The following is a 17,696-nucleotide window of genomic DNA, read 5'->3' as shown; positions in this document are numbered from 1 at the left end:
TTTTAGATATCGAAACTGAAATGAGATGGCATCGAAACTGAAATGAAATGCCTGCATTTGGAAAACTTAAGTCTTAAATGTAAACCGTCATCCATATATCACAGTCAAAATCGAAAAAATATAGTCTGCGCTGCAATAAATACACAAAAAATATATGATTGGTTGGAGAAGGAGGAAAAGCAAAAACAAATAGAATCGGAAGGGATTGATACAGACGAAAAATTTACAGACGTTTATAATTTTTATAAATATTTAACTGAATATTTTAAAATAACTATAACGAATACTAAACAGAAAGATTATCGACAAAGTGTACTTTACTCATTGTATAATTAAAACTAATAAATAAATAAAAATAAATAATTAATATGTATAATTATTTAATGAATTACAATTGCAAGAAAGAGTACTTTAAATAGATGGGATGGAAGCTTCTTTCCTAGCAGAAATGTTTAAAGGGAACATCTTAAGGAGGAAGCAGTCGAGTAATTGCGCTCGTAGTCTCTCAAAAATGACTAATGTAGGACGTCGTTCGACATGGTCTAGCGGGGATTTAAGCAAGTAGCTCCCTTCCACGGAGAGAGAAAACCAAAATATCTCCTCTACGAAAGTGTGTGAGAGAGAGAATAGTCCCAAGCCACGCTGAGCCAGAACGTGAGAGAGAGAAAGAGAGTACCCGTTTCCTACCACCGTGCATCCCCAAGCCAGAACTATAGACAGCATGTGCTTCCCTTCTCCGCGCGCCGCAAAGCCACGCTGAACCAGAGTGAGTACGCGCTCCCCTACTCGGCACGCCAGCAAGCCCCGCTGAGCCGAGCGAGCAGGCGCTCCCGTCCGCCGCACGCTCAGGTCCTATACCAAATGTGTAGCTAATATACACAATAAAGACTCCTTAACGTACATGTGACAGTGGTTCTAGTGTTAGAGCACTGGCTTGCTGACCCAAAGCACGTGGGTTCGATACCCCGACATGTCCCTTCATTTTTTTTAATCACCCCTTCCTCTACATTTTCAATTTAACATTTTAATATACTACTATTTTACTTATAATTGTAGGAAATAAAAGTGATGCTGCTAAAAGTAAATATGGAATAAATGGTCGAAGGTTAATTGATGTAGACTATAAATATAATTTTGAATAGTGCTTTTTGTAACTCAAAAATTGCTCTTTTAGGAACTGTTGTCAGAATTTTGCAAAAAAATCCTTCGTCATGTTACAGATGGTCAATTATAGCAAAAAAGCGTGTTTTTGATGTTTTAAAGTTAAGATATCTAGAAAACTAAAGGTAATAGAGCAATTCTGAGCCCAGATTCGGAATCAGCGTATGAAAATCTAGTAAGTATGCTGTGTTTGGTTTCAGGGTTTTGACTTTAGTAAAATTTTGTTGGCCTTTGTAATTATTCCAATATATCTTAAAATGAATAAAAGTTCATTCGTTTTTGTGAAAAAAATGGATCTATTCTATTTTTATACATCAATGTATATTAATGCATGTAATCTACTTTAAATAACAAAACTTATTTGTGCCAATTAGAATTTCCAAGTTAACATGTAAAAAGCTCAAATCATGTAATAAATAGCAAAAAAAATACAAAAGAAAGAGCGCGCGATACGTGCTAAATAACACTAGTATACGAGGTGTGTTCAAAAAGTAAGGTGACTTTGTATTTTTAAGAAAAAATATTTATTTATTTGTCAATATTTATGTTATCCCATTCAAAGTAATCCCCCTCAGATACAATACACTTATGCCAACGGTTTTTTCAATCCTCAAAGCACTTCTCATAAGCACTTTTCGGTATAGCCTTGAGCTCTTCCAGCGATGCAGTCTTTATCTCTTCAATCGTTGCAAATCTCCGTCCTTTCATAGGTCTCTTTAGTTTTGGGAACAAGAAAAAGTCACATGGGGCCAAATCCGGTGAATATGGTGGCTGAGGCATGATTGTGGTGTTGTTTTTGGCCAAAAAATCTCTCACAAGCAAAGATGAGTAAGCAGGGGCATTATCGTGATACAAAAGCCATGAATTGTTTTTCCACAATTCTGGACGTTTTCTTCGTATTGCTTCTGGCAAACGGCGCATAACTTAAAGATAATACTGTTCATTGACCGTACGTCCATATGGTAAGAACTCCTGATGCACCACGCCATGGTAATTGAAGAAAACAGTGAACAAAACTTTGACATTTGATCGGACTTGGCGTGCTTTTTTCGGTCTTGGCTCATCTGGGCTCTTCCATTGGGACGATTAGACTTTGGTTTCGATATCATAACCATATACCCATGATTCGTCACCAGTTATGACCCTTTTGAGTAAATCTGAGTTGTCGTTGACGTCATTCAACAGTTCTTGATCGATGCTCATGCGACGGTACTTTTGGTCAAAATTTAGCAATTTCGGAACAAACTTCGCTGACACAAGTCTCATGCCCAAAACGTTAGAAAAATTTCATGGCACGAGCCAAGCGATATACCAACATCCTCTGCAACTTCTCTGATAGTGATTCGACGATTTTACAGAACAATGTTCTTCACTGCTTAAACGTTTTCATCAGTTGTTGACGTGCTTGAGCGTCCAGAGCGAGGTCCGTCATTGGCATCTTCCCTGCCATCTTGGAAGAGTTTGTACCACTTGTAAACATTTTTTTTACTCAGAACAGTTTCACCGTATGCCACCGTCAACGTTTCAAGTGTTTCGGAGCACTTTATTTTAGTTTTTACAAAAAATTTGATGCAAATCCTTTGATCCATATTTTTCGATAGCAAGAAATCGCCGAGCACGCAAAACACTTTACGCCTCTCACAACCAAACAAAAAATGCTATACACTTGAAACTTGGTACAGATGTTCGGGAAGAGTGTACCAACATAACAAAACAAAAAAATCGATAATCGAAAGTACGGTGCCCGTGAAATTTGAAATGTCAGCTTACTTTTTGAACACACCTCGTAATTATAAAGACATGAGAAAAAGTCCTTTGAAAAACAAGTTAAAGGAACTAACAAGGGAACCACCCCAACCCGACCTCACCGATTTAAATGATTTTGGGATATGTTGTAGTGCTTGAAAAAAAATTAGATGTGTTTTTTTTTATCGGCCCATAAGGGCTTTTAAGGGGTGAAATCCACTCTGAAAATCCACCCCTAAAATCAGTTTTTTTAATATTTTTCAGTAAACTCAACGTTAAAAAATTTCTTATAAAAAGGCGCTTTTTAGGACGTAACATTTATACCGAAGGGTTGCAACCCCCTTTTTAATCGGGGTAAATACACTATTTTTTGTACTGTTTTACGACATGTAATATAGTAAATCAGCTCGAGTGATTTGAAAATCGCACTGATAATGAGAAAATACCAAAATTAAATTGACGTGTTTCCGGATTTAAAAAAAAACATGTTAATGGGGCGTTTCACCCCCTAGAAACTACCTCCGTCAAACTATCAACAGGTTAACCCACCTAATCCTGGGTAAAGCAACTTTAGTCGTTTGTTATTTCTTGAAATAATTGAATTTTACACCATAAGCAAGTTATCCCAGCTGTATAACATACCTCTTATCCACCTACCCCTAACATATCTAACCCCCACCCTTATAAACCACTCTTACTGAAACACATGCTGGTTAACCTTATACAGGGTGTCCAAAAAGTTCCGGGACACCCCAATAAGTCCTGAGATATAACTATTTCCGAGGAGATTAAGGTCAATCCTGTAATAACTTTGAACGAGGAATCCAGTGGTGACCTTGATTTTGACCTTGAGCTCGACCTTTAAGGTCATTTCAAGGTCAACTTTTTTTTTCAAATGGGAACCCCTATTTTTGACAACGGTAATCGAAAGAGCGGGAAACTTTACGTCCAAAACGTTATTTTTAAATTTTTTTTCATGGCCTTGAGAAGGTCGATTTAAGGTCAAATGCTTGAAAAACTGCCTAAAAGCGTTATTTTAATTTTTAAGATATCGAAAAATGACCTCTACAAAATTTGTTCAAAACAGAGTGGGCCACCCAATGCACCAAAAACCTTTGACCTTTAACCTCATTTTAAAGGTCATTTCAAGGTCGAAGTGTTTTTTGTAATGGAAACTCCTATTTTTGACCCCGGATTCGCACATAGCGCGAAATCAGAAAGAAACATTCAAAACGCAGTGAGTGGAAAAAACTTATCCGGCAAAAGAACTGTCTCTGCTTGCTCCTCATTTAAAACAACTTGACTTTCGGTTTGGATAACCCGTTACTTAATTATTCAAACAATCAAAGGTGACCTTGAAATAACCTTAAAATGATCTTGAAGGTCAAAGATAAGGTCACTGTAATATGCTCCCAGTAGAATTTAATAAATTTAGCCTGAAACATTTTGTAAATGTTTCGCGAATAATATTGGATCTAAATTTCACATGACCTGGATCAATCGAAACTCAACATAATACCTTATCCAAACGTCGGATTTCGCGCTATGTGCGAATCCGGGGTCAAAAAGAGGGGTTTCCATTACAAAAAACACTTCGACCTTGAAATGACCTTCAAAATGAGGTTAAAGGTCAAAGGTTTTTGGTACATTGAGTTGCCCACTCTGTTCTGAACAAATTTTGTAGAGGTCATTTTTCGATATCTTAAAAATTAAAAAAACGCTTTTAGGCAGTTTTTCAAGCATTTGACCTTAAATGAACCTTCTCAAGGCCATGAAAAAAAAACTACAGGAATGACCTTAATCTCCTCGGAAATAGTTATATCTCAGGACTTACTGGGGTGTCCCGTAACATTTTGGACACCCTGTATAAATAGCGAAAAATAAATGTATTTCTTGAATAACATTCATGTTGCATAACAATATGTCCCAAGTATTACAAATTTTATGTAATAATTATTATTTTCTTTTCATTATAAATACAAAAAAGATAAAAACAATTAATAACGGCTTATAAATATAAGATTTGAGACTAAAATAAATTATAAATAATTATTAACTATTTTGTTTTTTCGAAATTAATAATAACAGTTATAGTATCAGTTTTTTCAAAAATATTTTTTGCATTGTATTACATATAGCTGTGTATAAAAAGGTAATAATAATAGTTATTATTTTTTAAATGTAAAGTTAAATCGTAATAAAGAAAAATAACAAGTAATAACAGTTAAAAATTATTAATTTCAAAAGTGGAAGTTTAATATAGTTATTATTTCTTTTTTAATTATTTACAATTTGTCAATGAGAAAAGAAATTATAACAAATAATTGATTATATTAATAATTATAAATAGTTATTATAGTCTCAATTCCTATACTTATAAACTGTTTACTTTTTTCAATTTTCACTTGTGGTTTATTATTTATTTACAATTTTGTCTTATCAATGGCTCGAAGAAGATAAGGTATATCAAATCTACACCTCTTACGATAATAAGACATCCAATACATATTTCATTATTCATAGTAGTTGAAGAAAAGTCAAGTATTTAAAAAGTTCAAGTTTTCTTATAGTGCTGGATTTATAAATAAACTTATTTCTATATTTACATACGAATTTTCCAAACACGAAAATATGGTACATAACAAGAAGAAAAGTTTTTGCCTACTACGTAAGTATTTATGTCACTTATCATATATAATTTTATTCAAATATTTTGATTTGTAAACATGTGAAATATAACTGTTAAAAACGTATGATCGAATTCTATCTATAGACTAGGTTTTCTTTTGTCTTTTGTAAAATTATTCAACTGCAAAAAAGAGTATTTATATCTTGATTTTGTTTTAGATTAAAACATGAAGATCAATCCTTTGAACGTAGTCAATTTATTATTAGCATATTTTCAAAGTTTACAAATACCAGATAGCGAGATTAATTTCAAAGAAATTAAATTGTCAGAAAAGTTGAAAGAAATATTAATAAATGCCGTGTATGAGTTTAATGATATTGATATGATTGTTGAAGAGACGTTAGATTTTCAGGAAGATTATAAAGATACTGATGCTAAAATAATCGAAGATGAAGTTCAATATCACTTTCCTGATCCTGATTTTGCACCAACAAATCAGTGCACAAATGATGATGAAGAAATCTCATTTGATTATAAACAAAGAGCCGTAGAATTTTGGAGCGGAAAAAACAAAAACTTGAAACTGGATACTGTACAACATAGATTCAAAAAAGTTTCATCTATAAGTCAACTTCAACGTTGGGCGAAAACAATTATAAAAAATGTAACTTACCGAAAAAAAATTGCGCAAATTTGCCAATACACGTTTGATAATTTAAAAGCCGCTATTGCAGCTGGTACGATAGTGCATGATCGAGATATACGGAAATGGGCATTGCAAGCTCAAAAAATTGTTGGCCATGAAGATATAAGATTTAAGGCTTCTCAAAATTGGTTACTAAAATTTAAAAAAGCTCGTAGAATACTATCTAGAAAAATAAATAAATTTATCACCAAAAAAACATTAGAAAATAAATAATAACTACAAACTAATGCTGATGCTTTTGTAGCTGATGTTAAATCACGTATACCAGAAATCGGCATTGCAAACTTTTATAATTCAGATCAGAGTGGTTTCCAATTAGAAATGCACCCGGGAAGAACATTGGCAGTTAAAAGAGAAAAGCAGGTGCAATGTCTGGTACAGTTGGTTTCATCGACAACGCACAGTTATACAATTCAGCCAACTATATCAGCAACCGGGAAACATTTATCACCACTTTTTATAGTATTAAAAGAAAAAAGTGGTCAATTCGGTCCCGTAGTGGAATCTTCATTATTTAGACCAGAAAATGTGCATGTGAAAGCATCTAAATCTAGAAAATTAACGACAAGTTAGTATATTTTTGTTTATTATAATGCAATGACATAAAAAAATTTTGACATTTGTTTATTTTAGATCATTTTAAAATTTGGTTGAAAGAAGATTTTTACCCAAATGTTGTACTTTTACTTGACTCTTGGACTGGACATTGCGATAAAGCTGTAAGGGAAACGATGCCGACAAACAAAATTGTTAATATAAAAAAAATTCCCACAGGAATGACAGGGAACATCCAACCACTTGATTTTTATGGATTTCATATCTGAAAAAACTTCGTTCGATGTTTATCAGATCAAGTTATTTTGATGGACTATGAAATAAATCTACATTTAAGAAATAACATCATAAAAATGCAATCTCTTGTCCATAACCAGCTTTCTTCACCAAGATATACAATTATTTTTAAATACGCTTGGTATAAAAGCGGCTACATTGCTGAAAAACCAGCTAAAACAATATACATTGCGAAGTAGAAGCATGTAAAAATGTTGCTATAATACGGTGTGGTTAATGTAAAAGATCATTATGTTTCAAACACTTTTTTGATGATTATCATTTCCGTAAGAAATTCGTTGAATGATACATTTTAATTTACCAATAAATAAAAAAGAGAAAAAGATGAAAATTATTATGAAAAATCAAAATATATGTAGTACCACGTACGATGGCTCTTACGTAAATATATTTATGTATCTACACATGAATATAAATATATATGTATAGATCTATAAATGATAATTAGACCTCGTGTTATTCTCATGTTTATTTTGAAGAGATACTTCTCGCCATTTTGGTACTATTAAAATGAAATGTATTAAACATATTTTCATTTGTCATAAATTATGTTTGAGCTACAGATATATTTTATCAAAAAAAATGGGATACCCCACGTACGGTGTAGAAATCAATTATTTTAAGAAAAAGCAACTGATAAACTCAATTCTCCCAAAGTTAGGTCTATTAGCCTACATTTGGTTGGGTAAGGGTGGTTTATGGGGGTTTGATGGGTTAGAGGTAGGTTGGTTAGTTGAGTTAGCTCGCTCGGGCGTAGCATTAAATTATTTCAGGAAATAAAAAACGATTTAACTCATGTTTCCCAGGGTTAGGAGGTTTAGCATGCTTGTGTTTCAGTAAGGGTGGTTTATAAGGGTGGGGGTTAGATAGGTTAGGGGTAGGTGGATAAGAGGTATGTTATACAGCTGGGATAACTCGCTTATGGTGTAAAATTCAATTATTTCAAGAAATAACAAACGACTAAACTTGTTTATCCCAAGGTTAGGTGGATTAACCTGCTGATAGTTTGACGGAGGTAGTTTCTAGGGGGTGAACACCCCGTTAACATATTTTTTTTTAAATCCGGAAACACGTCAATTTAATTTTGGTATTTTCTCATTATCAGTGCGATTTTTAAATCACTCGAGCTGATTTACTACATTACATGTCGTAAAACAGTACAAAAAATAGTGTATTCACCCCTATTAAAAAGAGGGTTGCAACCCTTCTGTAAGAAATTTTTTAACGTTGAGTTTACTGAAAAATATTCATTTGATGCTAAGAAATATTAAAAATACTGATTTTAGGGGTTGATTTTCAGGGTGGATTCACCCCTTAAAAGCCCTTAGGGGCCGATAAAAAAAAGACGTATATAATTTTTTTTCAAGTACTACAACATATCCCAAAATCATTTAAATCGGTGAGGTCAGGTTGGGATAGTTCCCTTGTAAGGAATATTCCAGAAAATCGAATACTTGTGTTTAATAAAATATTTTTTGTAATTTTAAATTGTTATAACTAATGAGAACGTACTTCTAAATGAAAGTATTATAAAAACACGAATATTTTTAATATATTTCTAAGTTAGTAGGTATAATTAATATATTAATTTGTTAATATAGACTTTCTTGATTAAAAATGTTTTATGGTTGGAAAATTGCAAAACCTAAAATCACGGCTGTAACGATGAATAGATATTACCGTGTCTACGAATACATATTCGAGGTTCGGCAAGGTATAATATGCTTCGACGTATAATTAATAATATATTACTTTTGTCGACTAAATCTACAATATTAAGAAACTTAATATCTTCAAACATTAATGGTAGATTCAATGATAGTTTTATTAAATTTAATCTTTTGAAGAGTAACTGAAAATGTTTCCGGAACAGGCTAAGAATGGTGTTCTATCATTCGATAAAATGTTAGTCAGAACGAGTATCGACTCAAATTTAAAAACAATGACTTTCAATACACTTGCAATTTATAGCAAAGATTTGAAACGTAATGCTGAAACCGTAAATAAGCAAGCGAATCACGACTTGGTATTTATGTTTTCTTCATTAGCTGCTAATTTCCATGAACCTATTGCGATATTTGCTCCCAAAGAGACAACAAAGAGTAATGTAAAGGAATGTTTGGACTACCGTAGTTGTATTAGCTATTATAAATCTATAAAAAGTAAGTCAAAAGGTACAAAGATTTGTTTGCGATAGAGCAACTACCAACTGATTAAGTGTGGACTGAATTCGAAATATCCGGAGCCTCAGTTGAATGCAAACACTATTTTGAGAATCCATTTAAGATAAGCAACGGGTTTATGCCTTCTCAGATGCATCTCATTTGATAAATTGGATTCAAAACAATTTAAAAGCAAAGCAAATGTTTAAGATATACGTATTCTACAAAATTTTAACTATGTATATACGTGTCATTTTTGTTTACTAAAATGTTTATTGTAATATTCTAGACTAATGAAGATGAAGTCCGTTGGAAGCATTATGAACTACTATATCGAAAGGACAGCCAAACTTTATTGAGAGTTACTACAAAATTAACATAGCATCATATTAATGTACAGGGTGTTATAAAAATGGATTTTTCTAAAGATACAGGTACTTATTCAATTGTATTCAATTTTTATTTCATTTAAAAATATAAATAAAAACCATTTTATCATTTCAGTTATTAAACAATTCCGTTCTAGCAGGCTTAAAATTTTATTATCAATAAAAACAAATAGATAATAATGTAATGATTAGAGAATTTAGCAATTTTAAGGTTACTATAAAGTTCATACTTCAAATGAATAACTTATTTGATGTGCCGAATAAATGTCATCCATCACGTTGCATCAGAAAAAATAAGCCAGATCTTGAGATAAGTTTTTTATAATACATTATAGTCCATTCTGGAAAAATTGCAAACAATAACTGTATAAAAGTATATGCAGTGGAGAAAAAGTTTTGTAACAGGCTTCCGTTTAGTCGCAAATCCCCGGCAAATGTAATTATCACTACGGCCAAACGGTGCTTTGTTAGCTGTGTGCTTCGAGCACACTAACTCACCTTGCTCCGGTGTACTCATGCGCCGAGTCCTCTCAGCGATCCAACTTTGATGTGCGAACTCTTCGCAAGGGGCGCTGATGCGCTTGCTTACCAGCGCTCCGTTGGCCACTGCAGACAACTCGGTCGACGAACAGCTCCTTCTATAGCATTCGCGATCTGTGTTGGACTATCGGCGTGTTCGAATCGAAATGTAAACATAACACCGACACCGGACAAGGTGAAACGAAATAATAAGGTCGTCTCTTATTAATATTTAACCACTTTATTGGACGAGATTAATCCTGTACAAAGGACGATTTGCCGAGAGTCGGAACACACGCTGTATCAACACAATAATTCGAATGAGAGAGAGAGAGTTGTTTTCGCGGACGTCGCGGACTAGTCGCACGCACGCTACCTAAAAAACTCACCGCGCACGCTACGCGGGATCGCACGCAATACGAATTACAGAGTGCAGCGCACTTACCGCTGATCTGATGAGGATACGGTGGCCAACCGTATCCGCTTACGCTAAAAAAACGCGCTGCCTCTGCAACCGCCTCTCCTTGCCGATGTTACGCTGCGCAGTGGATGCTACCGAGGTTGTGATCGCTGCTGCCGATGCTGCACACGTTACGCAGTGTGCGCACTCGCCTCACCACTCACAAATTATCTATTTAATCTCCCAGTATATCACTCGGCACGGCTTAACACGTTGTTGCTTCGAATGGAAAAAACTGCGATGTCGCCGGGCTGAAGAACACAGTCATACTGCCTCGCTAGCTCTCCCCTCCCGGTCGTTGCCCCTAACGCGCTCTCTCTCTCTCTCTCTCTCTCTCTCTCTCTAACCTAAGCCGATCACGGCTATTACACGTAGCCACGCTTAACAGTCCACGCGAGGCATAACGATTTTCGACAATCGTTGCAGTTTGTATAGCAGTGCTTGATGAGACTAGCTCAATGGACCAAAAAAGTGGTGCGCGATTAACATATTAGCTAAAAACATGCGCTGAAAAAGTTTTTCCCGTTTTTGAAGTTAAACTTTTAGATATAAAGCTATGGAATTTTCACCCTTTTTTGGCGCTGAGAAACTCTACAAAATGAGAAACTCTATAAAATCCATAAAAATAGTATTTAAGTTATTGCAAAAAACTGTTAAAATAAGCTATTTTAAATTAACCAATAGCTTTGACAATTTGTCAAATATAAATTTCAAACACAGCCTAAACCGAGCGTCTTGTGAAGATAAAATCACGGTTCAAATTTAAAAGAAAAATATTGATATTTATTTGTTCAAAAGCTATTATTATTAAAAAAGGGACTTAATTAAAATCTAATTTCTTGCGATTAGGGGTGTCGTACAACTATCAGCAAGAGCTCAATCTCTTCGTTCGTCGTTCTAGTTCAGCTCAGGCTTACCTGCGTGATCATTTTACAATCTTAGATTGTTTAAAAACAGCTAAACATACACATGCTAAAAATGACCTTATAAATAAATAAAATATCTTTTTTAATGAGCGGGATTATTCTTAATGATGAATATTTTCGGACAGCTAGAATTTTTTGGCAAATTTACAAAAAAAAACAATTACCTCTTTAAGTGTAAAAGGAGCGAAGATAGGATATCTTTTGCAAAAAAATCCCATTCGTTTAGTTATTAACTTATCAAACTTCAAATTATGGTAAAACCGAGCGAAATTTTTCCATTTTCTCCGTAACTACTACATGGATTTTCATAATTTTTTTAACTTGGGGTAGCTTGACGAAATATTAACTTTCGCGTAAACAATTGATACAATAAATAATTATTTAATATCATAATTTTGGCGCTCTCTATTAGCCGTCATTATTTCAAGATTTTCAAACTTTCTTTTTCTGTTCTAGAAACAACTGTTATTTTCTTTACACAACCAATTTATACTTTTCATAATTTATTGTTTTAATAGTTGAATTTGAATTGCTATATAAAGTAATAATTTTGTATTTCTAAGAGGTAAAAAAAAAGTTGGAGTTGAATGAGGATAATATTTTTTTGCTTTTTTATTATGGGTTATAAATACAACTGTTACCATTTATCACTTCTAAACAACTTTATTTCACAATACATCACTTAACGCTTATTTACAATGTTAGAATATTTAAAATGTTATGTCCAATGTGGCAGTAATACTCAAAATGAATTTTATTCAATTCTTCTTTTTTCTGCGATTGCGTAATCGTTGTCCATATTGTTTTCAAATTGATAATTATTGTCAGAATATTTATCTTGCTCGAAATTTTGATGGAAATAGTTAGTAATCACATCATTTATAGTTTCGTTTACTTCGTCAATCTCAGTAGAATCTTCAATATTCAACACGTCATCATTTATAACAATCGTTTCACTGTTGAAATAAATATGCCTTTAACAATCGGAACACAACCTGGTGCAATACATTCCGTGTTTTCGACAAATGCAGGTCTGATTATTACATTCAGGTTAGCAACCACAGCTTATTCTATGTCATAAACTGTAAGGAATTATTTATTTATTGATAATTATTCATTTATTTCTGAGCCACGTTTGTATTTGATAATAAACTCGCCAACAATGCTGCCGAGCTGTATCTTCAGTAGGTGGCAGTGCTTCGATCATTTTATTATTTGCTTTAGCAGCTGCAAGATATTTTATATAACGCAAATCATTCAAAGTTGATTCATTTACAGATTACCTATAAATTACACGTATTATTTTGAGCCCTTTGGCATACGAAATTTTATGTATCTGCGTTTGAATCATAATATACTTTAGCTAGCTCTTGAAGAACTATATTAGTGGCAAAGCTTGCAGTAAGCTTCAATTTTCCACCATTATAGAAGCACGAAGTAGAATCACATCGGGTGATTGCGTGAATGAAAAGTATTGATTCTTTCAATGACAGTTTTTTTAAACTTTATGGACTAAAAAACTTTTGTGCGACTTTTTATTTATCGGGCTTTAGGAGTATTATTTTACTTGTATCAGCTAGGTGTGTCAATATCACTAGCAAATCGACATCTTCACCAACAACTACAACATATCTATCTTGTGACATAAATAAACCAACGGCCGTATTGATAATCAATGTATCAGCATCTACTTCGGCAACTACTGTTTAAGGGAGTATGGTGGGTACGTAGTTAGTCAGTTGAGAGAACACCTCAACTTTATATTGACTCGCTTAGTACCAATCGTAAGTTTGGCAACGTCGCGCATATACTCCGCTCTAAACGCTCAACGTACGTCTGCTACCGCGTGTATTTATTATGCTTGCGGGCTAACCTATAAAAGGTAACCTGATGTTATACAGACTGAAAAAATGAGTGAGAAAAATAACTACTGTTATTTCGTAATAATTATTATTTATTTAATATAATAAATTAAATGTTTATTAAATTAATAAATGTTAAGTTTTTTATTAATATGATATAAAAAAATTTTTATTAACATGAACAGAATAATTTTTAATAAAAAAGTGAGCTTCGCTGTTCAGAAGTTCGTAGCGTCATTCCGAAATCCGCGCCTATACCGAGGCACATGGAGTACATGCGACGTTGCCACGTCGTCAATTCACTGACGAAAATCGTAAATTTACGATATAAATTAGTCAATATCTTTTGTTACAGGCTCTGATTGATAGTTTTGAAAGCACCAATGGATTCAGTATTTTTTTCTATGTCCCTCAGAATTTTTTCATAATTTTCTCATTTTTGAATATCTTTATAATAAAAAAAAACAGCGTTTTCCCATAAGATCACATGTTGTATAATAATTTCTCGGGTTTGAAGCTCTGAAGGGTCACCAAACTTGAACCATAGCTTAAGTGAACCATAATACATATTGTGTCCAAATTACAAGCAATTCTCATTTTTAATAGTCTTAGCCACCATACTCCCTTAAATGCTTTGCTTTTCAAATTCCTCACAAATAATAGTTATTAATTTATCCTTGCTTTTTCACTAACCAAAAATTTGTCTTCAGTTACAGGTATATGAAAATTAATATCTATTTCGTAATCACGACATAAGTTTTTGTTTTGACATCGAAGACGTTCACTTGATTTCGTACTTATTGTTGTTGCTTCATTGCGATACCCATCGAAAACGATATGCGAATTTTTTGAATAATGATCGACAACGTACTTTATATACTGTTGGCAAATGATTTGCGCGGTACTTCCACTAAACTACACGATATAAAAGAAAACCATCGTCAATGATATGTACATACGAGTACAGCGTGATTCATTTTAATCTATGGACTCCCATATCTCAAATTCTATGCATAGTACAGAAAAATAGTTTAGACAAAAGTTGCTGAATACTAAGGGGGCTATATTTTGATAACCTTTAATGTGACCTTGAACATGATGGGTCAAGGTCATTCCAAGGTTAATGTTTTTTTTAAATAGGAACCCTTACTTTTTATCTAGGATTTAGATTCTGCGTTAAATTCTACGTTTAAATCATATAATATGCATGGGGTCCAAATGATCCCGACCCCACCCCCCGTCATTCCGAGGTCATCCTTACTTTTTAAATGGGACCCCTCTTTTTTCGTTGCAGGTTTAAATTCTACGTACATAAGATGGGATATTTATAGGGTCCCAATGACTCCCCACCTTACCCCAAAGTATTTTCAAGGTCAACCTTACTTTTTTTAAAGGAAACCCCTATTTTTCACATCAGATTTGGAAAATGCGAGAAATTATTCGTCCGGAATAATATCTAAAGGTTTATTTTCATGACCTTCTGAGGGTCAATTCAAGGGCAAAATTTTAAAAAGTTAGATAATAATTTTTTCAAATTTTCTGACGAAAAAGTCACAGTAAAAGTAGTTTTCTAAAACATATTGCGAGGTTATTGAGGGGTTATTGAGGTATTATTGAGAGATTATTGAGAGATTACTGAGAAGCATTACAAAAAGGTTGACTCTCACGTTCGGGGTGTTTGTTTAACGTGAGTCCCCTTGCCCCTCACGTTCGAGATGCTTGTTTAACGTGAGTCCTCTTGCTCCTCACGTTCGGTGTGCTTGGTTAATGTGAGTTCCCTTCCTCTCACGTTCGGGGCAAGGGGATTCACGTTAAACAAGCACCCCAAACGTGAGAGTCAACCCTTTAATAACGCTTTTCAATAATCTCTCAATAATATCTCAATAATACCTCAATAACCCCTCAATAACCTCGCAATATGTTTTAGAAAACTACTTTTACTGTGACTTTTTCGTCAGAAAATTTGAAAAAATTATTATCTAACTTTGTAAAATTTTGCCCTCGAATTGACTCTCGGAAGATCACGAAAATAAACCTTTAAATATTATTCCGGACGAATAATTTCTCGTGTTTTCCAAATCTGGTGTGAGAAGTAGGAGTTTCCAGTAAAAAAAGTAAGGTTGACCTTGAAAATACTTTGGGGTGAGGTAGGGGTTATTGGGACCCTATGCGGTACCCTTAACATAAGCCATTATTTCTTGAGCCTTTATAAATGAAGGTAGGTCAAATGTTACAAAAATGGGTTTTTGCCAACGAGCTTTACATCGCGCGTTCACCTCTAATAAAACTGTCCAAATGGAATCGTATATTGTGTAGAATTCATGAAAAACGGCAAAGGAATTATTTTTGATAATTGATACGGCTTCTCATTGGCACACAGCTCCATGAAACCGTTCCAGCCAACGATTTCGTCTAGATTTGTTTTTTTCATACAACCATAAAAGGTCTTTTATAGTCAAAATTGGATTAGCAAGTACTTCGTTTTTAATCTCGCCAATTACTTTGTCGACTACAATGTCTTTTGCTCGTGTTGCTCACATAATGTCGCCAGTTGCATGGAATGTATTACATCTATCTGATATATTTGTATTATGGTCCGCGTTGTCAAATACAAACTGCAGAAAGCTGTTTTTTAATGAATATTGCTCTCTAGTTTGAGCAACACAATCTTCGAACTACAACGTTTCCCGGTAAGATTCACAGAATCCAAGATACGTCAGAGAATCAATCAAATTTCTCGATCCGTGCTTTTTATCGAGAGATGTAGATTATTCCAAGCATGTGCGGATATATAAATGCACGCGATCTCATTGGTGAAACTAAACAATGAATAAACATTAAAACTCTGTTATTCCACTTTTTTTCTCATCAATTTTCTATTTTTTATTGTGACTTTTTATTATGATTTCTAAAAATAGTTTCAAAAAATGAGGACTCTATTCTTCGGTATTACTCAAAAAATAATGCGGAGCTGGATACTCGTCTATTTTATAGTATTTTGCATGCGTTTCATTCAATATTATTTTTGCTGCACTTTTTAATTTCTGTTTTCAACTCTTCAGAATCTCAGGTGAGATATTTTGTTTTACTTATTTGATCAATCCATACTTTTCTTAGAATTTGATTTTTATCGTTTATGAAACAAAAATAGACATCATTTTTGAAAGCATATGTGGATATATTGTCTTCAGAATAACTTTCCAACCGATTTCAAACAGTTCGGAAATCAAATACTTCGTGCGATTTATTAATATTGTTATATTCGATAATTAATTCCTTAACAGAATATTGACATTGGTCTGGATGTATCTCTAGGCAATAAATGATAAACTCAATCGAACCTGTAGTTGCCTCGTCGATCAGACGACCAGGTATCTTAATTTTCTTAATATGTAAAATCTCTTTAAACAACCGCGATGATAACGCACCCTGATAGCTGCAACTCTACATTTCCAATTCGTTTTTAGATCTGTTTATACCAGCTTTCATTAACATTATCTATTATACGCTTATTTCTACCTTTCACTGTTGCAACAATATTTTGTCCTGTTTCTAATTTTTCAACAAAATGTACTAGATCTGACCACTTATTAATATCTTTTCTTCGATGATAATCTATAAACTCGTCAGATGTATTATCACCGCAAAAAAAACAAAGTTTCTCAAACTCGAAATCTCGAGCTCCGACGCTATCTCGACGGAATTTCGCAATAATATTTTGACACGCTTTTAAAGCAGTATCAATGGATCGTTGCCTTTTATAAGTATATTTATAAGTTACGTGTACATGCATGGCATCTTCATTTTTACAAATTTTTTCCAATTCGGTGTTTTTTATCTTTCCGTTTTTTGCTTGCCTCTATTAATAATGCTATATAGCTTCTTTCTGGACTGTTCCTATGGCTTTCTCTTCAAAAGGTTAATCGCAAAGTAAACAGAACGACCTTCCTGATTGGTCATCCATTATTACACAAATAATAATAAATCTGAAATAATGTAACCTAATATTAGATCATGCAATTGCAAAATAGTTAAATATTTATTAGCCGAAAACAAAAATTAATGTTATTTTAACTAGTTCAATGACCTATTGTTGCCATACCAAAAATATTATCTTAATTAGTTATTCATCATATTGATAAAAATGATATAAAAAATTTGATATGGTGTGTTATTCAACACTATGTTAAATAAACAATTTATATTAAATGTATAATTGAGTAATGTAAAATAGTTTACAAAAACTAAACCGTACGTAGTGCTCTATTACTTACTTTCATTTAT

The 17,696-nt window shown here is 33.3% G+C and overlaps 2 protein-coding genes across 6 annotated transcripts in view; one reads left to right on the top strand and one right to left on the bottom strand.

Annotated features, from left to right (window-relative positions):
• Positions 1-17,696, top strand: part of LOC131672465 (protein IWS1 homolog) — a 555,150-nt gene that overhangs the window by 52,330 nt on the left and 485,124 nt on the right. For all 3 annotated transcript variants that reach the window (XM_058949712.1, XM_058949694.1, XM_058949720.1), the window contains one exon: positions 9,546-9,690. The gene's annotated coding sequence lies outside the window, so the exon portion shown is untranslated. The remainder of the gene's footprint in view (positions 1-9,545; positions 9,691-17,696) is intronic.
• Positions 1-17,696, bottom strand: part of LOC131672448 (talin-2) — an 870,100-nt gene that overhangs the window by 848,441 nt on the left and 3,963 nt on the right. The window lies entirely within an intron of this gene.

This window comes from Phymastichus coffea, unplaced genomic scaffold, assembly GCF_024137745.1.
Source record: "Phymastichus coffea isolate CEN01 unplaced genomic scaffold, Cenicafe_Pcof_1.1 PCOF00011, whole genome shotgun sequence".
Taxonomy (NCBI): domain Eukaryota; kingdom Metazoa; phylum Arthropoda; class Insecta; order Hymenoptera; family Eulophidae; genus Phymastichus; species Phymastichus coffea.
The sequence above is the reverse complement of the archived record's forward strand: the minus strand, read 5'-3'. Positions and strand labels throughout refer to the sequence as shown.